General features: G+C 48.8%; 1 long non-coding RNA gene across 1 annotated transcript in view; it reads left to right on the top strand.

Moving 5' to 3' along the window:
• The first annotated feature begins 5,312 nt into the window (after nucleotides 1-5,312).
• The window catches only part of LOC144170269 (uncharacterized), a 210,431-nt gene continuing 196,512 nt past the window's right edge, over nucleotides 5,313-19,231 (top strand). Inside the window, exon 1 of the long non-coding RNA XR_013322582.1 lies at nucleotides 5,313-5,488. This is a non-coding gene — a long non-coding RNA (uncharacterized LOC144170269). The remainder of the gene's footprint in view (nucleotides 5,489-19,231) is intronic.

Here is a 19,231-nt window from a genome sequence, read left to right as displayed (position 1 = left end):
AGGGCTGCATTGCTCGCGTTTGAATGCGGAAAGTATGCAGCGGGACTTTGGTGTGTTCATCTGGTCGTCTACTCGGGGAAGACGCGGCAGAGGTAATCTTTTTCATCTTACACTGGCCCACCTGTTTTCCCGCCTGTTGGTGAGCAGGTTCATACGACGGTGGGATACCAGCGATTCATTTCCGCCCGCAGTTTGCCCGCTGCTGTGGTCTCATGCGCTTCGGAATTTGTGCTGTCCACCAAGCAAATGCAGCTACGAATTTTGCGTTACTTTAAAGAAGGGATTGATCGATTGTAGGGTTTAACGCGCCAGCGCAACGCAAGCGACGAGGCGCGCCGTAGTGGAGGGCTCCGGATTGATTTGGACCACCTGGGGATCTTTAACGTGCGCCGAAATCTCGTACACAGGGGCGTTTTTGCTTTTCGCCTCCATCAGAGAAGCGGCAGCCGCGTCCGGGAAGCGAACCCGCGACCTCGTGCTCAGCAGCGCAACGTCTTAGCCACTGAGCCACCGTGGCGGGTCATAAGGTCGCAATGTAAGGTCGATTTCGAAGGCCACAGTTGTTTTGGCACATAAAAATGAATATTGGTCGGTATCTCCTTGCTTCGCTGTAAACGTCATTAAATGACGTTAGTCTTTCTCTTGGGACTTGTTAGGACATTTTTTTTTCTGTTCTTATAAGAGCAGCTCTTTCACCGGCTTTTGACGAGGTGATTGAACAGACGGACAGATGGACAGACAGACAGACAGACAGACAGACAGACCAACCGACCAACCGACCAACCGACCGACCGACCAAACGTTTTTGCATTTAGGAAGCCCCCAAAAACCTATCTGAGAAGTTTATGCAATGCTGTTGGGTAAAGTTCAAGAGAGTGTAAACTTCCTTTCAAGCGCACTCATAAGGTGGAAGGGTCAGTTTCTGGATGACTCGTACATAATCCAGTCTCTGTAGTCATCCCGTGCCGCTGCTGTTCGTTCGTTTTTATACTTCTAGTCTTGACCCCACCCGAACAAACCGGTTCCTAGATGCATACTACCATGTCTACGCGTTCGTTTTTGTCCCGTCTTCTTTCCGTGCCCGCAAAATTTCTCAAGTAGCCCGCTGTCTTACTTTACTCACGCCAAAGATGATTTCTTACAGCTGCAATGACCCTTTCAACTGAGTTCATGGACGATTTTCCTTGTGCTTGTTTGCTATTGGAGGCAGCACGCAGCATATAGCGTGCTCAGGGCACGTTTCGTTTAGGCAGCGTTTTATATTAATTCCGGCTAATAAATGAATAAAAAAGTTTTTGGTGCAGAGAGGGCATCGGTTTCAACTTAACTTTTTGCGGTAGTGATGATCAATGATCATTTATTGATGCCGCAGAGAGAGAGAGAGAGAGAGAGAGAGAGAGAGAGAGAGAGAGAGAGAGAGAGAGAGAGAGAGAGAGAGAGCTCTTTATTTGAAGAAAGCAGAGAGGTCTGCAGGCATATTCGCCTACATGCTACTCTGCGGAGATGGGGTGAATGGAATAAAGGCCCTAAAGTAAGCAGGGCGAAAGAGAGGGGGAAAAAGGAAGAGGTAAAAAGTAATCTAACATGGAGTGTTCCGTTGGTCACGTAAAAGTCCAGGTGGTCTCACAGGATGACGACGCATAGTTCTACATTGTCTCTGCGACGCCGATGACCATTACCGCCGAATTACCCTTACTCATGGAATGGGAGCACTACCGCGAGCTCCACGTTGTACTTTTCCCACTAACACGCGAATTATTCCTTTTTCCTGTACTGACGCTACAAATCCCATTTCGGCGAAAGGTATTCTTCTAGCGCAAACCCGCTGGCTGGCGCCACTTTCGTGCAGGCAGGTGGATGCCGTGCAGAGAAGACGCTCTGTGGAAGAACGGGGGTGAAGTAGTGTCGCTGTACAAATTGAAAATTTTTTTTCCCTGCTAAAACAAAAACTGTTCTGATTAAACTTTCTGAAATAAACTGCGATCATTTGTACTAGTGAATGGCTTGTATTTCATAGTTTTACTACGAGCACAACAATGCGCAATTTCAAGGTGAATATGGGCCAGAAAGGAGATTTTTCCAAGTTTGACAAACGTTTTCTCGCACATTTCACCTTTTTTCAGTGTAAATATGGTTTTTACCAATTTTCCACAATGCTGAGATACAGGTACAAATGCTTTATTGGCTGAGACAATGTGCTGGTATTTGCTAAAAATGTTTGAAAATGCTTGACATCGTGTATTTTCTGAATGGCGTAATCACAGCAAAGAAAAGGAAAAATATTCAAAAAAATGCCGCATAGAGCAGCCCAGGGCTTCAACATGATGTTCACAAAAAATGGTGGCCATTGTGAGAGAAGTTACTTTTTCATGAATTTTTTCCCAGGCATAAGTTTGATTTAAACCCAGGAGGTAAAAAGGCCGCTAGAAAAAGAACAATTTTTTTTTTTAGAAAAACACTTTCAGGGAGCACTGTGGGCCATGCGAGGATGACCCACAATTTGTACTGAGCAAATCCGCGATGGTCGATTTTACGGCTGCGACATTTGGCATGGAATGACCCAGTTATCAGCGCGGTAGCTGAACGTGAGCATTCAAGTGATACAACGAAATGGAACTACAGGGGCCCCACTTGAATGGCCCAGTCGCGTTCCTCGGCGGCTGCTGAGGTCGGCGGTCGGCAATCGCAAAAACAAGATTCTGCGACGTCTTCGAGTAAAAATCGCCCGAAGAGTGGCTGGGGCGTCGTCGCCACAGGTTCATCGGTTTTCCTTTTATGTCGCCGATTCCTTTGAGGTTTGCGATAAAATTGGCACCATTGTTGTCGCGACAAAGCAGTCTTCTTAATTAACCGAACTTGCATTTCGGCGTCAGGGCTCCTTTAACATCATGCTGCTGTTGCGAAATTTCCTTCCTGCGTCCTCTCAAAGCTTCAAGAAAGTGGATTTCAGTTTCGATGTAAGAGCGATTTTTTGGAAAACAATGGCGTCCGTGACCAATAAGGCTGCCAAAAATTTTGCTTTAACGGAACCGTCGATAATTACGATCGCTATTACAGGATAAAATTGCTGCGTTACTTTGATTTGATTTGATTTATTAGATGTGAAGGAGATATCAGACTTGTGATGGCAGTCGGAACGAGGGATAAATATGTCGGTGGAATGAGTTAGTCATGCAGGCGTAGATGGCTATATATTTTGTAGAAAAGACTTTGTCTAAGAACTTGGAGCCGCGATCATGAAGAGGGAAGGTTAAAGCTGAATTTCATTGCTATTATAGTCGCAGAGCGGCTACATATTTCGCAAGAATAAACCAAACACAAATATGTTCGGACCATTACAACAGAAGGTATTATTATGTACTTACTCTCAGCACAGGCAGAATACTCTTAGCGCAAATGCATCGGGGACGAAGGGTGTTTGCAAAGATTACAGCGTATGCACCCGACCATCTTTTTAGCACTAGTGCTTAAATATTCAGTGGGCATTGTTCAGGCAAAATTAAACATTGTATGCGTGCCAAGATAATTAATGTGGAAGTGATATCCAGTGTTGCCTTATCAGGAAAGTAAAAAAGAGGTGGTTTGTTGTTATAAATACTCTGATGACGTTACAGTTCCGCATTTGGCCAATCCTTCAACCGATATGCTGCACTATTAAGGCGAGATTTAAGCGCAGTTGCATCATGGTCAAAAGTTATTTCATGGAATATTACGCCGTTATCAGCAAAATCGCTTAACGTGAGAAAAAATCCAAGCAATATTCGTTAATGTAGACAAAAGGCAGGCGGGAACTTAGCATTGCCTCTTGCAGTACTCCAGGTCAAACAAGGGCTTGGTGGTATTTCGCACCAGAACAGAGTGAAAAAGGAAGAAAATTTCTAGCTTAGTAATCAAATTTGCGTCAAGACCTTCTTGGAGTAATGTATTATGATTTTGAGGCAAATCTTATCGAAGACTTGGGAAAAATCTAAGAATAGCCAGCCAGCTTTCGCAGAGTTGACAAGAATTAAAATATATTTTATTTATTACTTTTTTACTAAATACTGCAGGCTTACAAATCCCAAGCAAGAGTGGCAAGACAAGTACAAGTACAACTCTACACAAGTCACTGTGCGCGAAAGTGAAGTGAAGAAACAAAACAAAATACAGGGTAAAAAAGAAAGAAAAAGAACAGGATGAATTGATTTTATGTCTAAAAGATAACAGCGGCCTTTCAAAAGAACATTTTATTGAAAACGTAGTGCGCTTGCGTAAATAAATTGAACATATTCACAAGTTACCAACATTCTAAAATAAGATGTGGTGTAGTACTTTACAGTCAATTTTAGAGCGAGGTTGAGCTGCTTGCCTTATTAGCGCACAGTTCCGTGTTTGCCCCTTCTTCCTTCTTGCTGATGCTGGCTCCGCTACTGGCGCATATATTCTTTTGCATGAAATCCACGAAGAAGTTATAAAGGTCGGTGGTTAAGTAGGGAATGCTTATCACACGATCTATAAGACGTAACCGCCTTCCGAAATCCACGGTAGGCAGCACTTGTGCTTTAAGAACTTTGCGTTAATTGGGTCCGATCGCGGAGCAGGAAAAGATTTTAAGAGTCTAAGCACTTAGGACGAAGCGTTCGTTGAGCAGCTTAGCGTCCTGATTTCTTCGCAGCCCCGAACCGGCTGAGACCCGGTTTTCATACGACGGGCTGTTCTCAGTTTTTTTCGTACTGTATGCAATGGGGCGGAAAGTGCAAAGGAAAGAAAAGAGAGTGACGATAGGTCGTTGCTTGGTGCAGATCACGATCGTGACCGTGTAAAGCCCATATGGAATTTCTCGAAAAGGTAGCGCCTGCTCAGAAGAGGCGCCTTAGCGTCAGATGGGCCGCCACGTGCCCAGACGTAAGCGTCGACGTCCGTGCGCGAAGGGCGCCGAGTTTCTCGGCTTTCGGAGGCAAAAATGTGCCGGCCGGCGAACACCCTCCTTTCCACTGTTTCTTGGGCTCGCACGACGCGAAGTGGACAAGCCCGGCCCTCGGGCACTTCCGAAACATTCCAGTAGGAAGAGGAATCGCCAGTCACAGTTATCGCGCGCTCCCATTGCGTGTTCGCTCACAGTGGACTCTCCCGATCTAGGGAACGGAGGGAGGAGGAAAAAACGGGAGCGCCCTTCCCACGCCCAAGGAGAGGGAGCTGAACGGAGAAGGTTGGGAGGGCGGAAATCGGGAGAGGGTGCGCGGAAAATGAAAAGGAGAACCGCTGGGCGATGGAACGCGCGCATGCGCTGCGCGTTACCCTCGACGCAGGGGATAAATAGGGAAGAACTAGGGCTCGGCCCTTCGTCTGGCGTGGGCCTGGACACCTTTTTGAGAACGCTCCAGATTTGTAGGGCTTGCCTAAGCCATTCCGGTTCCCGCCCGGGCTCCGGAGCCGCGAAGCAAGAGACCGGTTCCCTGGGCTGGGCCTGCTGACGATGCCCGCGACGCCGGCTCTGCGCCACGTTCCGGTGAGAGGCTGCGCGCTGCTGCTGCTGCACGGAGTCCGCTTGCTCGCGGCGGCGGACGAGCGCGTGTGTATTATGCGCCCGCTTTGGCCGCCGGAGACCACCCTTCGGCGTGCCGAGCACGAGACTAGGACCCCGCGCGGAGAGGGGCTCGGAGTGGGAGCGCGAGCTAGGTGTTACGTAGCACCGACTGCAATGTGGGTTTCGCTACAGTTGTGGCTCGCACCCGAAAGGGGAGCAGCGTTTTTGTGCTTTCGGTGAGCCAGATCACGGTGAGCGGTGAAAGTTGTCAAAACCGCCTACTCCGGGGGGCTCCCCACCCGTGGCGCATTCCCTCGTTTTTCTTTGTCTGCGCTGTAATTGCGCCCTTAGCGCGCTCCACCGCGAGAAGGTGATTCAGCGCGAGCGTCACGCGCGAGTCGGGCACCATTCTTTCAAAACGGTCTCGCGGCAACGGAGGCGAGGCTATGCCGCCGCTACGCGGAGAAGTGCGGTCCACGGCGGCCGTTCGAGGAGGGCGGAGGAAACCAACGCGCCGGCGGCACGCGTGAGCAGCGGCCGATCGTTCGCGGGACGTGCCTGCTCGTGGTCATTGGCCCCGCATGCATGCTGCGCGTCTGCGGGCCGTGAGCGCGCGCTCGTTGCGATAGCGGCCAGTTGGACCCGAAGCGGGGCTTCTCGCGTCTGTCTGGTTGGCATCAGCTGCGTGAGGCCCGGTTACCCACCCTTTCCGCTGGCATGACGCCGCGGCGCTTGGTGCCTGGGCGTCGCCTAGTTACTAATCCCTACCCCCTTCAGCAGTGCGATGACACGGGGGGAGCGGCCCCTGAACAGCACGCAAAATGAAGATATTGTGAAATAGAGAAATAGAGATGTCAGGTTCCAAAGAAATCATTTCATAAGTGGCACTACAAGTCAGGAATTCTCTTGTTATTAGAATACTGTTTACGCGCTATAGAAACGAGTGTCATCGGACTTTGACAAATATACAGCCTCAATTCTTCATACGTCTGAGTAGGATTACTTCGCGGCTTTCATGAATGTCAAAAAACCGTGTCTTATAAAACAAAATTTTCCCGAAACAAGCGTACTGGGCAGGATTGTCTATTCAAATTCAAATTGTAGGGTTTACCGCTACGAGGCGCTCCGTAGTGGAGGACTCCGGGTTAATTTTGGCCACCTGGCGATCTTTAACATGCGCCGTAATCTCGACACACGGGTGTTTTCGCTTTTTGCCTCCGTCAGAAAAGCAGCCACCGCGGCTGGGATCCAGCCCGCGTCCTTGGGCTCAGCTGCGCGAGGCCCTAACTTACACTGAGCCTCCGCGGCGGGCAGGGGATTCAGTTAACGGTTGTCGCTGTTTATTTAGCACTGATACCGTTGAATGCACTTTACCGTTCCCACGCACCCTAAAACAATGCTTTGCCAACGCACCTGCATCGGCCGCTGCTAGCTGATAATTGGCTTCGTGCTGCCTACGTGCCAGCCAACAAACAGCGAAAACTGGCAGCATATCGAACTCTTTCCCTGTAAAGTGGACCCGTGGATCGTCTGCCTTTCAGTTCATAGTCTATGCCAATGGTATGAAAAGAACACAACACTTGCTATTTTTTTTTTAAAGCAAACCTTCGAGCTTCCCGCGAGGAAACCATCAAGCGCATGACGAGGAACAGTCGCCCTACTGCGTTCGTGGAAGCTCAGTAGCAAGGGGATATAATAATGTTAGCAGCTACGGCATCGCATCCCGTGCGCCACCCGACATCGTAGCCGGCGAAGTGGATCGTGCGAGACCCAAAAATTTCTGAAGCTGCCGCTGATGGGTCGCGCTAGTCTCACTTCGCAACCAGTCTGGCGTCGCCCTGAATGCAAATACAGTTATTTTCCCCTCGAACGAACTTGGCTTGCGCGAACGTTTCCGACGCCCAAACACTTCTGGGGTCCCCTGCCGACAGGGAAATGTATCCCATGCAAATACGGTCCAGCTCAATTGAAGCCGTTGCACAGGATTACAGTTGTGTGAATATTTTTTTTTTGCCCGACGTATTTTGTCGCTGAAACAAAAACCCCGAATTTCTCTACAGATATTAATTTATGGTGGCGAGTGGCGTGGGTCATATTGGCTGCTCGGTCGGGTTTGGCGTAAACTGTAAACTAAGCCGTATCCACTCCTTGTAGCTAATATACTAAATTTCTACCGCGCCTCGGGCTTCCGTCAGGACCAACGACATCCTGCATATCCTCTTCCCTCGCGGTTATGCTCTGGCAACATTAGGAGAGGCGTTCGCCACCTGAAACGACAGCGATGTGCCAGAGTGGGAGCAGCGGCTGCATGTAGCACCCCGGGAAATGATAACCGCATTGTTCTTGGTGCTAAAATGTTAGGAGCCGACAAATTCTGAAACTCAAGACCAATAAAGGTACTTATCTTTTTCTGTGTGACGTTTATACGTTGGTACTGACCATGGCTATACGTTGACGAATAGACTGCTAGAGCTCGTTAAACCAATCTTTTACAGAAACGACGTACACGTTTTTCTTTGCAGTAAGCGCGCACGATTTTAAAGGTGAGATTTTAAGTGTAAGATTTTAAATGTGGGCTCACGAACAGCACGCTGTGGTTGTATAAAGGAATGACGCAGGCAACAGTTACCGGTGACGTAATTCCCCTGGTGGCCGGCGCCACAGCGCTTTGAAGCTTAATTTGAATACAGTCGGCGCCCATCAGTTCAGCCCTCGCGGAGCCTCAGAAGTTTCGTCAAATTACGTGATGGCAGCGGAACGAAATAACCTGCCGTTTTTTGTTGGCCTCTTGATACTGAAGCTTTAATCAGGCGACATGTTTCGGACAGCGCTGATATGTTTAACCCCGGCTTCAGCGTCCCGCCAAGTGCCGCCCAGCCGGCGCCGAATTTAAGGGACTTCACAATGCCCAGTGGTGGGGCCATCTGTAAAACATTTTAGGCTCTCAGGATACTCGTTTTTTAACGCTGCTGTGCGTGGGGCTCGCACGAAGGAAGGCGCTCCACTCGTCGGTTGCAGGCGGAATTAACCGAACGAGGCTCCTGCTGTTTCGAAATAAGGAGCTTTCCTGCCATAGCGATGTATGGATGATGGCTGGGTACTTCTAGTGACGCCGAATTAAGAAGGAGTGGAGTTAATCACGGTCGAACTGACGTGGGCCGAGTGTATTTCGCTTTCCCACATCAGTATACTCAGTTCTTCGTGCGGCACAAGGACCTGCCGCTTCGAGGCTTCATTTATTGAGGCGCTTCCCAGCTACCGACGCGACAGGCAGGCAACGCTCTATTCCTGGCAAAGTTAGGACGGTCGTAAGCCTGTCTAGAGCCAGCCATTCTTCTTTTCCTCAGCCAGTAATGAAGACCATTTCTTCCCGTTTAGAAGCAGAAAAAAATGGTCTACGTGCTACTTCTGCCCTCACGTTTGCATTCTTTTTATATTGCTCTTGTTTTATGGGTGTACAATGTGTTAAAGTCTTTCGTGGTAAAAAATTAAGTATAAAATAATGCATTTATATGACATCACCCTATACCTTAAAGCATGCCATCGTGGGTGCGCTTCAGACCGATGCACTTGATTGACCCTTCGGTGCACCCTAGGAGGGCACTCAGGCCAGAGCAGGGGATACGATCTGGCGCAAATTTTTCGTCGGCGCTGTTATATCAGTTGTACTGAAGTGAAGAACACCTACAGGGGTCTTTAAGAATACTCTTTGCATGTGGTGCTCCCATATGCCGTTTGAGGTATAAGAAGTCAGTACCATTTAAGGTTAAATTCAGTTAAGAAGCTCGCATACAATGTCATTTTATCACTGCCGTAGAAACGATGAAACTAATTATCATTTCAAAAAATTTATTAATAAATTTACGCTTCTACAGATACCTGAGTTTGCATAGCCTTTTTTATTTCCCTGGGGCCAGTAGAAACATCACAAATTCTATGCCATCAACTTTATCCTTAAATGCATGCGGAAATTGTTATCGGACTTTAGTCGTTAGCACCGTATCTTGGGAACTATGCGTTCTCTGTTACGGTTATTTATGATGACAATAGCAGAACAGAAAGTAAGTCACACAAAGGTGTACACGACCTAGTATACGATACATCCATCGTAATCACAGTGCGAATAGACTGGACTAAGGACGAGGCGGTCTGTTCGCGCTGAGTTTACGATGAGTCCTTACCAACCTCTACAGCTTTGATTTTGGCATGCGATAGTGCAGTTGATTCCTGGAAAGGTCTTTAGGATCCTGTGGCTGTTTTTTCTTGGCTGCTCTAGAAAAAGGGTGATCTCATACTCCATATTCTCGCTTCCCAGACATAAAAGTCCCTTTTTTTCTCCTCTCCTCACTACGATGCACCATAGCAGTGCCTCTTAGACTCCAACATCAGGGATCTCGCGGCTATGTGCTCCGGAGTACCAGGGGACGAGGACGAGCTCGCAAAGGACGCTCGGGCATCCGAGGCTCCGCGAGCGGTTCGTCCAGCCGGCTCACGCGCTGCCTGCTCAGGCATATCCCGGCTGCAAGAGGTAGCACCTGCAGTGCTTCGCACGCACGGCATAGCGGTCCCTCCTGGGCGCAGCATCGATCCACTGCAGGCGCCAGATCTGCAAATAGCTCAGCCAAGGAGCACGTTTCACTCCGGTCCAGCTGCAGACGTGCGTGCTCTCGGGGTCCTACACCAGGGCCCTGCTGTGGCCACAGACCCGGTCGATTGCCCGGCTGCATGCTTTAGGGCCACCTCCGCCCATCATCCTGCCGCCTGCGATTCGCAGCCCGCTGACGCAGACGGTGCCTCAACACGTGTTGTGACGATTTCCGTAAGAACGCCGCCTCGCCTCCGGCGGCTCTTAAAGCGAACAAATAAAAACGCGATGGGGCTGAGCATCATGACCTCACCACGACACTCTGCAGCGCGGTGAGATCTTCCTACTCAGGCCACTGTTCAGCCATGGTTCCTTATTGTAAGGACTTTTTGTGTATGGCAGCTTGCTCGAAGAAATGATGAGCATCCCTATTGTATGAGCTTTTCTTGTCTGCCGGGTGCTTCCCTCGGCCACAACTAGTATACTTCAGTACTATACCAGCTAGAAGTATATAGTACTCTAGGTTCTTATAAAACTGAGACATTGAGAAGTTCAACGTTAGTAGGCCTTTGAGCACTCGTCAAGAGCCCCACATTCACCATGGAGCTTGCTTCAGAAGTGTCGCTATAGGTTAACCAACATGATCGCTGGTCATATTTTGCCGCGCTTAAGCTACCCGGTTCGAGAAAAGGCTTGAGACCTCTTACTCGCAAATATGGCAAGGCCTGACGTTCGATAAAAATCCCAGTGATGATTGCGTAACAAGAACCGCAAGCAATCGATAGCCTGTTGCTAGAGTGTCTTCAAAGCCGCGTTGCCAGCTACGACTGCTTGCTCACGCTTAATTAGCGTCTGGCCCTAGAGCTGGCGAGACTGGCTGGCTTCGCGACGGTGGCACAAGCGACCGTATTACACAGCAACGTGCACGAGAGCTGCGGCGGAGAGGGTTTTGAGGGAATAACGGGCAAACCACAAGTTCTACTTCTTTCCAGAGCGCTCCACAAGGCGAGTTTGCAAAGGGTCACCGGAGATGGCCGCTTATGCGGATGAAACAACGTGAAAGCCGTAACTTACATTACGTACACACGGGGGCTTGCCAGAACATCCGTATACTGTTATTTTTGAAGCGAATGTGAGTGAAGGAAACGTTCCTCTGACCATTCACCATTTCCGAAGCACTCGCGCAGTAAGAAGAAAAAGTTCCAGTTGTGGCAGTCATTTCGAATTTGGTTGCCAACGGTTCAGCAGATCAAAGATTATGAACACTGTCTGTGAGCACCACCCTATGCCCGTTATGGTGGTGAGGCCAAACATACATTGCACAGACTTGAAATGTGTGTCGAAAAGGAGTGCTGCCCAGACGAGAGCTATCAGTGCATTCCTTGCTCACTGCAGGCAGGGTTACGCGGAGGCAACAAAGTGACTGCAGGTCACGTCTACAATTACTGTCGATAAATATTTGAGCGATTATAGTCCCCGCCAACGGGACTTTCTGAAAGAGGCGTTCTGCAGTTGCTGAAGAAGCCGCTGGTTCAGAACCGGTGCGAGGAGAGTGTAGTAGAGGCGAAACGTTGTACAGCTTGTTTACACGATATTATATGAACATCTATACGAGAAAAACTAAGGACGACATTAATTTATTTGAAGCCCTCTATTTATGGCTGACCCAAGATTAACGGCCGCACTTCAAACTTCACTTTGTACTTGTAGGGATTGACACCTGTGGGGACAGAGAGAGAGCATAAATATTTTTATTTGTCGAGCAGAGGCCGATGTATGGGCCTCACCCCGTGGAACGCTACCCTATAGTCCGGGATGCCTTGATCTTGGCTGGCTATCATTGCTCGGGTCACCAGTTTGAGCTGGGTATCCAGGTCTGGGCTGGCCGGGGAAGCCCTCCATTGCTCGAAGGTGGGGTTGGGAAGTGCAGTCTGGAGTGCGTCGCCACCCCATCTGCTCAGTTATCCTAAATCATGGGGGGCAACAGTGAGCCCTGTGAAAAATGACTAGATAATGCACACGCTGCCATTATTTTAGGTAAATGATAATGATCCCCCAAATTAGACCACTTCAAATCAACCTGAATCGATAACACCAACACCAGTATGGTGGTACGCGTGCTGATAAACAGGTTTGCAACGTTCTTATGGAAATTGGTGTGAGCAGAGAAAAAACGAGATGAGATCAGCACCTGATCGAATGGGAGTAACTCTTAGGAAGAGAAAATTGCAGGCACAGAGTAGTCGGCATGCTACGATTTTCGAGTCCTTCGTTGTGTAGAAGAAAGAACAAAGCGAGCTCGGCGCCCACCCGGATAAAGGAACGACGCCCCGGTCAAGCGTTTTGTCTCTCCGCAAAGGAAATTGGGGTTCGCATCTTCCCACCGTTTCGTGCACTCAGGTTTCAACATTTCGGACGAGGGTGTTTCTTTTTAAAAGACGCTTTTTCAGCGGAACTACTCTAGCAAAAGCCTCTGATCTGTATCCGTGATTGGTTCTCGAATCGACTGAAAGCAGAGCCCATTGTCACTCAACCGGAGGACAAACAAGGTAGGTATAGATTTAAAATGCGTTTACAGGAAATGTGGATATTGGCAGAACATTTTTGAGGGAAGAGACCAGTTGAAGCGACGCGCGTACTACGGAGTCTCCGGAGGAGCCGGACAACGTTTAGCAAATAATCTGGAATTCTGAGCCGCGCAATTAAGGGACACAATCGCGCTCGATCATACATCGTTTTCTGACATCGTCTGCAGGAAGTCGTGGAAAAACTTGGTTCTGCTTCAAAACATTTCATGTGGCTACAGGCGTTCAGGTGCACAGCTTGCGAGTGCTGCCGGCTATTCCGAATGGCAGCCGTAAATTATTGTCATTATTACTCTTTATCTATCACAACGGTGACACAAGGCCTTGTCAGCGGTAAAAGTGGTGGAGCGTTCATGTTATAGTGTCTAAATGAAAACGGAGGGGCGGTCTTGTTCCGTGTCCAGAGAACTGTGTGTCAGTTGACAGAAGTGGGTTCCAGGGAAGATATCAAGGGTTCAGCGCCGTGTTTCTGCCCTTGTTCCTCTTCTGTTTTCGTCTTTTCGCGCTATTTTCCAGTCAGGGAAGCCACACTTACAGTACGATTAAGGCTGGAGCTCTGGTACAGAATCGAGGACAGCTCCACGGTCCTGGTGGTGGTTGCGACGAACTGCGGAACAGCTGTGGTAGTTTTGGAGGAAACTTAGTCGAAAGTCAGGCCTTCGCCTTCCCCTTGGTGCTCTAGGTGAAGGGTATGTTGGCGTCCACCTGGCCGTAAATCCTGAGCATGCCCAGCCACTTGGCCAGAGGGCCTGCTGGTCGTAGTCTTGGGCTCGCTTCCCTGCGCTTCGCTTACTTTGAGCCTGTCGGAGAGCAGTTCAGTGGCCCGACCACCGGAAATGTTTTCTAAGATGCAGGCCTATGGGTGGCTCGCTTTTCTCGTGATTCCTGAACGTTTAAAGATTTAGTTTCCGTGCAAGTAAACAACATTACCCTGTATACCGATTGCGACCTCACGGATGCATCTTTTATATGCTCTTTTATAAAAATACAGTATAAAACAGGCAAGTACGATAGAGAAAGCGCCACTTCCAACTGAACTTTATTCTTGAAAAAAAAAATGGTTTTGGCAGCTTAAGCACACAGGACGTCACTAATTACGTTCCCGTCCACTTTCAGCTAAAGCGAGAAATTTTCAAAGCGTATTTTATCAAGAAGGTGTATGAGAAGTGCATCAGCGAGGCTCAATTCAGAGAGAAAGGCTGAATTTTTGGAAAGGGGATCAGAACTTAATCAGTGAAGTCATGGGCGCCTGAGCTACAGCAGAGTCCTTCAATGTAAAGCATTAAATGAGTCTGGCTATAGTCTCTTTTTTTTTCAGAAATAAAGTTCAGTTGGAAGTGGCGCGTCGTCTGCCGCACGTATTTCTCTTCTAGTCCGTGTTTTTTGCGCCTTACACTGTCTCAAACCTTGGACATGGAAACATGTACCCGACGCGGTGGCTCAGTGGCTAAGGCGTTCTGCTGCAGAGCACAAGGACGCAGGTTCGATGTCCGGCCGCGGCGGCCGCTTTTCTGATGGAGGCGAAAAGCAAAAACGCCCGTGTGTACGAGATTTCGGCACACGTTAAAGATCCCCAGGTGGTCAAAATTTATTCGGAGTCCTCCGCTACGGCTCGCTTCATCGCCTGCGTAGCGTCGGCGCGTTAAACCCTACAATCAACACGTTTAAGATAAAAACGCATATGTAGTGCTAAGCATGACGAGTGGCCAAACCTCTCAGTCATTAGTGAAAGAGAAGAGAGGAAAACGACGCGAAGGGAAAAGATTTATGACGGTGGTAACGATGTGACACGTGCATACCGCTGGACACGCTTGATGCTGTCTTTACTGCAATGGGCGGTGAAGCGCCTACCTGAGCGGCAGCTGTAAAACGCAGCCACCCGCGGAAGCAGCATGCAAGCTGCTAAAGCTACCACCAGGCGACGCCACCGCAGCCGTTACGACGCGAAGATTATATATATCACTCTGATGGCGAATGCATTGTCGCAGTAGAAGATTACATAATCACGGCAGGCCTGAAATTGAACATACGGGACTGAATAACTTGAAATAAAGTTTAATGATTTCGCCTTCCCTCGCGTAAGCAGTCTTAAGTGCGCCTGTTGTTTTTTTTTTTTTTTCGTGTGGGCGGGTGCTCATGTGCTGTTGCGCGTGTACAGTTTTAAGTTACGCAGTCGGCGGACATTATTTACTATTTTGCTTAAGGTAACTTTAGCAATAATCGATTTAAACTTTAAAGTACCTTGCTCGCGATGTGAAAGGTGTACCTATACTTTTATCATTTCAGCTCGTTGCTATACCAAAGCCTAGAAATGTCAAGTAGACGACGCGAACGATTCAGTTTCGTCCTTTTGCTTGGCGCTGGGTATAAGAGTCACAAAATATTTTCTTCTATGCGAGATGAGACATTACCCCACGGCATCGCCTTACGCAGAAGTCGGAGGAGGGATCGATGGATGCAGGCGCCCCATATTTAGCGCTGAAAGCCTGGGTGTAACCAGAAGTGGAGTCTCGTGTTCCGGAGCTGTCGCTTGTGCTCCGCAAGTAGGGCCAGGCAGGCCCGCATCCCGTGGTCTCATAGGCAAGAGCTGAAAAATTACGCCCATCTTCCCGCGAGGGAACCCTGATGTTATGCGACGCATCGGGGGGGGGGGGGGGGGGGGGGGTTCAATTGGCGTTGATTCTCTAAATCGCGTGAAACGTATTGTGAACGCGTATGATGCATTCCATCACATGCGGGTGTTCTCATACGCGGGAAGATGGGGCACAGTCAAGCGCAGTAAAGTGAACGCACTTGACTGAACCGGCGCAGCGCGCTCACCGCTTTATATTCAGCACTTGAAGGAGAGGAGACGAACGGAGGAGAGTTGCGCATGCGCAGCGAGAGCAAATGCGAGAGAGAAGCGTCAGCGAAGCGCGCGCAGCTGTTATGATAATGAGACAGAGAGAGCGCGTTGCACACAGCTGTTGGCGAGAAGAACGGAGGAGAGTTTCCGCGTTTCCGCGTCGTCCGCACACCACGCAGGTGGTGTGCGGACGACGACGCAGGAGGGACAAGCCCGAGAGCAAGAGATGCGTCGCATCTAAAAAGGGGACATGTCTGGTTAAACGATCTGCGCAATTCCCCTCTTCAGCTAGGCGACGCCCTTCGTGTGCGTCTCTTTATTTTCCCGGCCATTTTCCCATTGTTCGATTGTACACTCCTTGATTTTTTCATTGCAGTTTCAGGCCTTGTGTACTGACGTTGCGCATTTGTTCTGCTCAAACCGCCCTTGCTTAGTTCCCCCCAAAGAGGCTGTAAGGCATAGAATATCATTAAAATGCGAGGCTTCTGTAGCAAAACCTTCTCCTGCAGCGCGGAACCGACCTGTCCTCACAATATCTCCCCCGCGGGTGCACATCTCGAGGTTCGTGCAACTAGGTGGCGACAAATCTGACCGTCTTCGTCCTCCACATTTCCATAATTCTCCGTCTGCACTTCAACAGAGAATCCAGCGCCATCGATGATGCTGAGGCAAGTATCCAAAATGCCGTCGTTACCACGATACCTTACTGTGTACCACGATCGGCTTTATGGATAGCGATCTGCCATGCTCGGCCATTCCACGTGCCGAATTTGTTTTTTGCTGGTTTGGCATTTTTAGTTCTCTCCGACGCCACTGCACCCGCTTGCGTTCCATTAAATGCCCATTTCTCCGCTGTATACGGGTTTTCTTGGCCTCCCGTCGTTGTTATTAAACCTTTTTACCGGTCCGTTGTGCTCAGTCTTTGCCGATTCACCCTGGGGGAAGTGGAAGCCTTCTGTGGGCTAGACGGTGTGCTTAAATTAGAGCTTTTTTAAAGAGAAATTGTTACTGGGCTAGGCTGGCGAAAGCACGCACCCGGCCGGCGTCTACCGAAAGCGCACCCGGATATCGTCACCGAAAAGCATTTATGCAGCTGCTAACCCTTTGCTAACGCGTCCCATATCATCCCACGCGTTTCATAGCGCGCGTACGTCAGAGAGAATGAAACACAAAGAAATATTCAGCGCGCATTGTCCCATAGCATGGATCAGAAAAAAATAAACACGAAGAAGCACTCGGCGCACACTGTTTCATATACTGCATCAGGAAGAAAAACAAACAAACAGAAAGAAGCACTCGGCGCACGGTCAAGCCTCATTGGCTTACGACGCGTTTCATAGCCCGAGTATAACTAAAAAAACCGAAAACAGAGCGTGCATTCAGAAATTTCTCCCGCAGTGAAGGCAGTGTCGCAGCAGCATGGATACGGATTCTGGCTATTGTCGACATCGGCAGAAGATTCGGCGGCAAAGCTAGCCAAGAGGAACGGTTTTGCGATAGAATATGCTGAAAGGTCCCGTGCAACTTTTTTGCGTCGTACTTTCAGTGGACATATCGTACGCGGGGATATGTATTGCGCACAGCTGAGCAAGACTGGCATGCCCAGGGTAAATGTATTTTCTTATCACCAGGTTCCCACCAATTCGGTACTACGGGGCAGTGGCTCAAAACGATATCCCGAAGACTACAGCGGTTCACACTACACGCATTGAACAGGACGGCTCTCATGACAACGTTGACATTTGTTGGGGTGTTTAATCCCGAGTGGGCTCCCATAAGTGCGGTTCCAATTATGGTGAAAACGCCGCAGCCGTTGAAGAGGTGGCCGTCGATTAGTGCTTCCTTCGCTGGAAAAACATTATGTTTTCGCGCAAGAATGACAGCGCTTCCACGCAAAAAAAAAAAAAAATGGCCCTGTTGAAATGCTTTATACAAATTCAAGGCTTTCATGTGAATGTGCATATACGTGCTTAGACGTGCTTCACGTCTAATAGACGTGCATAGACGTGCTTTACTGGAAAAGAAAGCTTCTCGACGTAAAGCCAAAGTCGATAAAATTTCTGAATGTTTCAATGAACGGAAATTATCGAAAATAAAGAATGCTATTCGAGCAGGCAGATAGCAATGTGGTTTACCCGTGTACGTTGAAGTTTGCATAGCTAAGTTGCGGGTCTAGACTGAACTGTAAATCCTCGGATTTGGACGGTGTTAAAGGTACCAACCGGTACAATCGGTGTTGATTGGTACGACCGCAATATATTATACGAGCAGTCGCGGGTCGCACTGCGAGCGAAGTGAAGCTGGCGCTGTTGGGGATTCAATTTAACACCTCCTGACGGAGCGCGGCATCCATACTGAGCAATATGTCGGCACACTGGCTTCATTGTTGCCGGCTGCTGTGGGCAGGTCGCTACCTTTAAAGCCGGCCGTGCTCTGTACAAGTAACCGTTATGCCCGGAACTGGTGGCAATACGGGAAGCACCATCTTCTCATGCCCCCATCCTCTTGCCGCCTTAAGCCCGCATTGCGACTCGTACTGGTGCGTTGATAGTCATTCGCCTATTTTGTCAACCCTGCTCTGCTCAAGAACGTCGGTAATCTTGCATTGGTTTTCTTTCGTAGTGTCTTAGCATGCCCTTACGTTTGGTTAGCATGGAGAACCCGTATACTTGGGCAAGCAAGGGCTCATAGCAAACGTAGCAGGTACCGGGAGGACGTTTGAGGCATCAACACTTGTTTTTTTCTTCTTTAATTTCATGCCTAAAACTCCATTCATTGGTGATGAATGGTTATTGCACTCCCCCACTCGCTCGCAGGGGCGGAACATACACTAAGCTTTTTTACGCCCTTTTCGGCCGAAAAGGGTTTAAAACTATTCTCCCGTGGTACACACTTTTAAAATGTGTTTTGGCTAAAAAAAAGGTGTATGTGTGAAAAAAAAAAACCGCGCTTGCGAACACACTAAAATAAGGGTGTAAGGCTGCCTAACACCCTAAAATAAGGTTGTGGGCAGTGCAGCTACGGGCGACAGTGGGGATCGGCTAAGCGCGCAGCACGACATACAAACACATTCAACACGCATAAGCCACACTTGGAACACAAATGAATTGAGCAAGAAAACCAACGGGACGCACGGGGAGAGCGAGTATATACTTACTCACCTTAGAAATACATCTGCTCTTCTTGCTTTTATAGCCATCAGAAGAAAGTCCTCCGATAGAGTCGGTGGGCTTGTCACAAAAATCGAATACTTTAGCTCTAATTTGGGAAATATGCATTTTAACTCTTTCGCTACCACGCCTATCAAAATCGATCAATTTGATCGATACTTTTTGGAGCGCGTTTTCATAGCGTTCCAGGCGTTGCTCGAACAAGTAAAGCTGTTTGGAGTTAGATCAGAAAATGGCCTTTCAAAAGCAGTTTTGTTTTCATTTCTGCAACGAAAACATGATTTTTGACACGCGTTTGAATCACCTGGGTGTGGAAAAGGGGCGTGGTCATCGCGCGTCACTGCTACCAGTGAAGAATGCGTGCCACTCGTAATTACTCTGCAACAGCGTTTGTTTTTTGCTATCAGGGCGTGAATGGTGAACCAGCAAACGATTTTCAATTGTCAGGTTCGCACTCTGACAGTAATAATCCCAGAAATCGGCTGAAAATGTCAAGCAGTGCCTGGTTGCTAAGCTACTTTATGATTTTAGGCAGTTTTA

The sequence above is a fragment of the Haemaphysalis longicornis genome, unplaced genomic scaffold (genome assembly GCF_048455015.1).
Source record: "Haemaphysalis longicornis isolate Haplotype H1 unplaced genomic scaffold, Haemaphysalis longicornis Haplotype H1 scaffold_1, whole genome shotgun sequence".
NCBI lineage: Eukaryota > Metazoa > Arthropoda > Arachnida > Ixodida > Ixodidae > Haemaphysalis > Haemaphysalis longicornis.
Note: the sequence above shows the minus strand (reverse complement) of the source record. Positions and strands in the feature narration are given on the sequence as shown.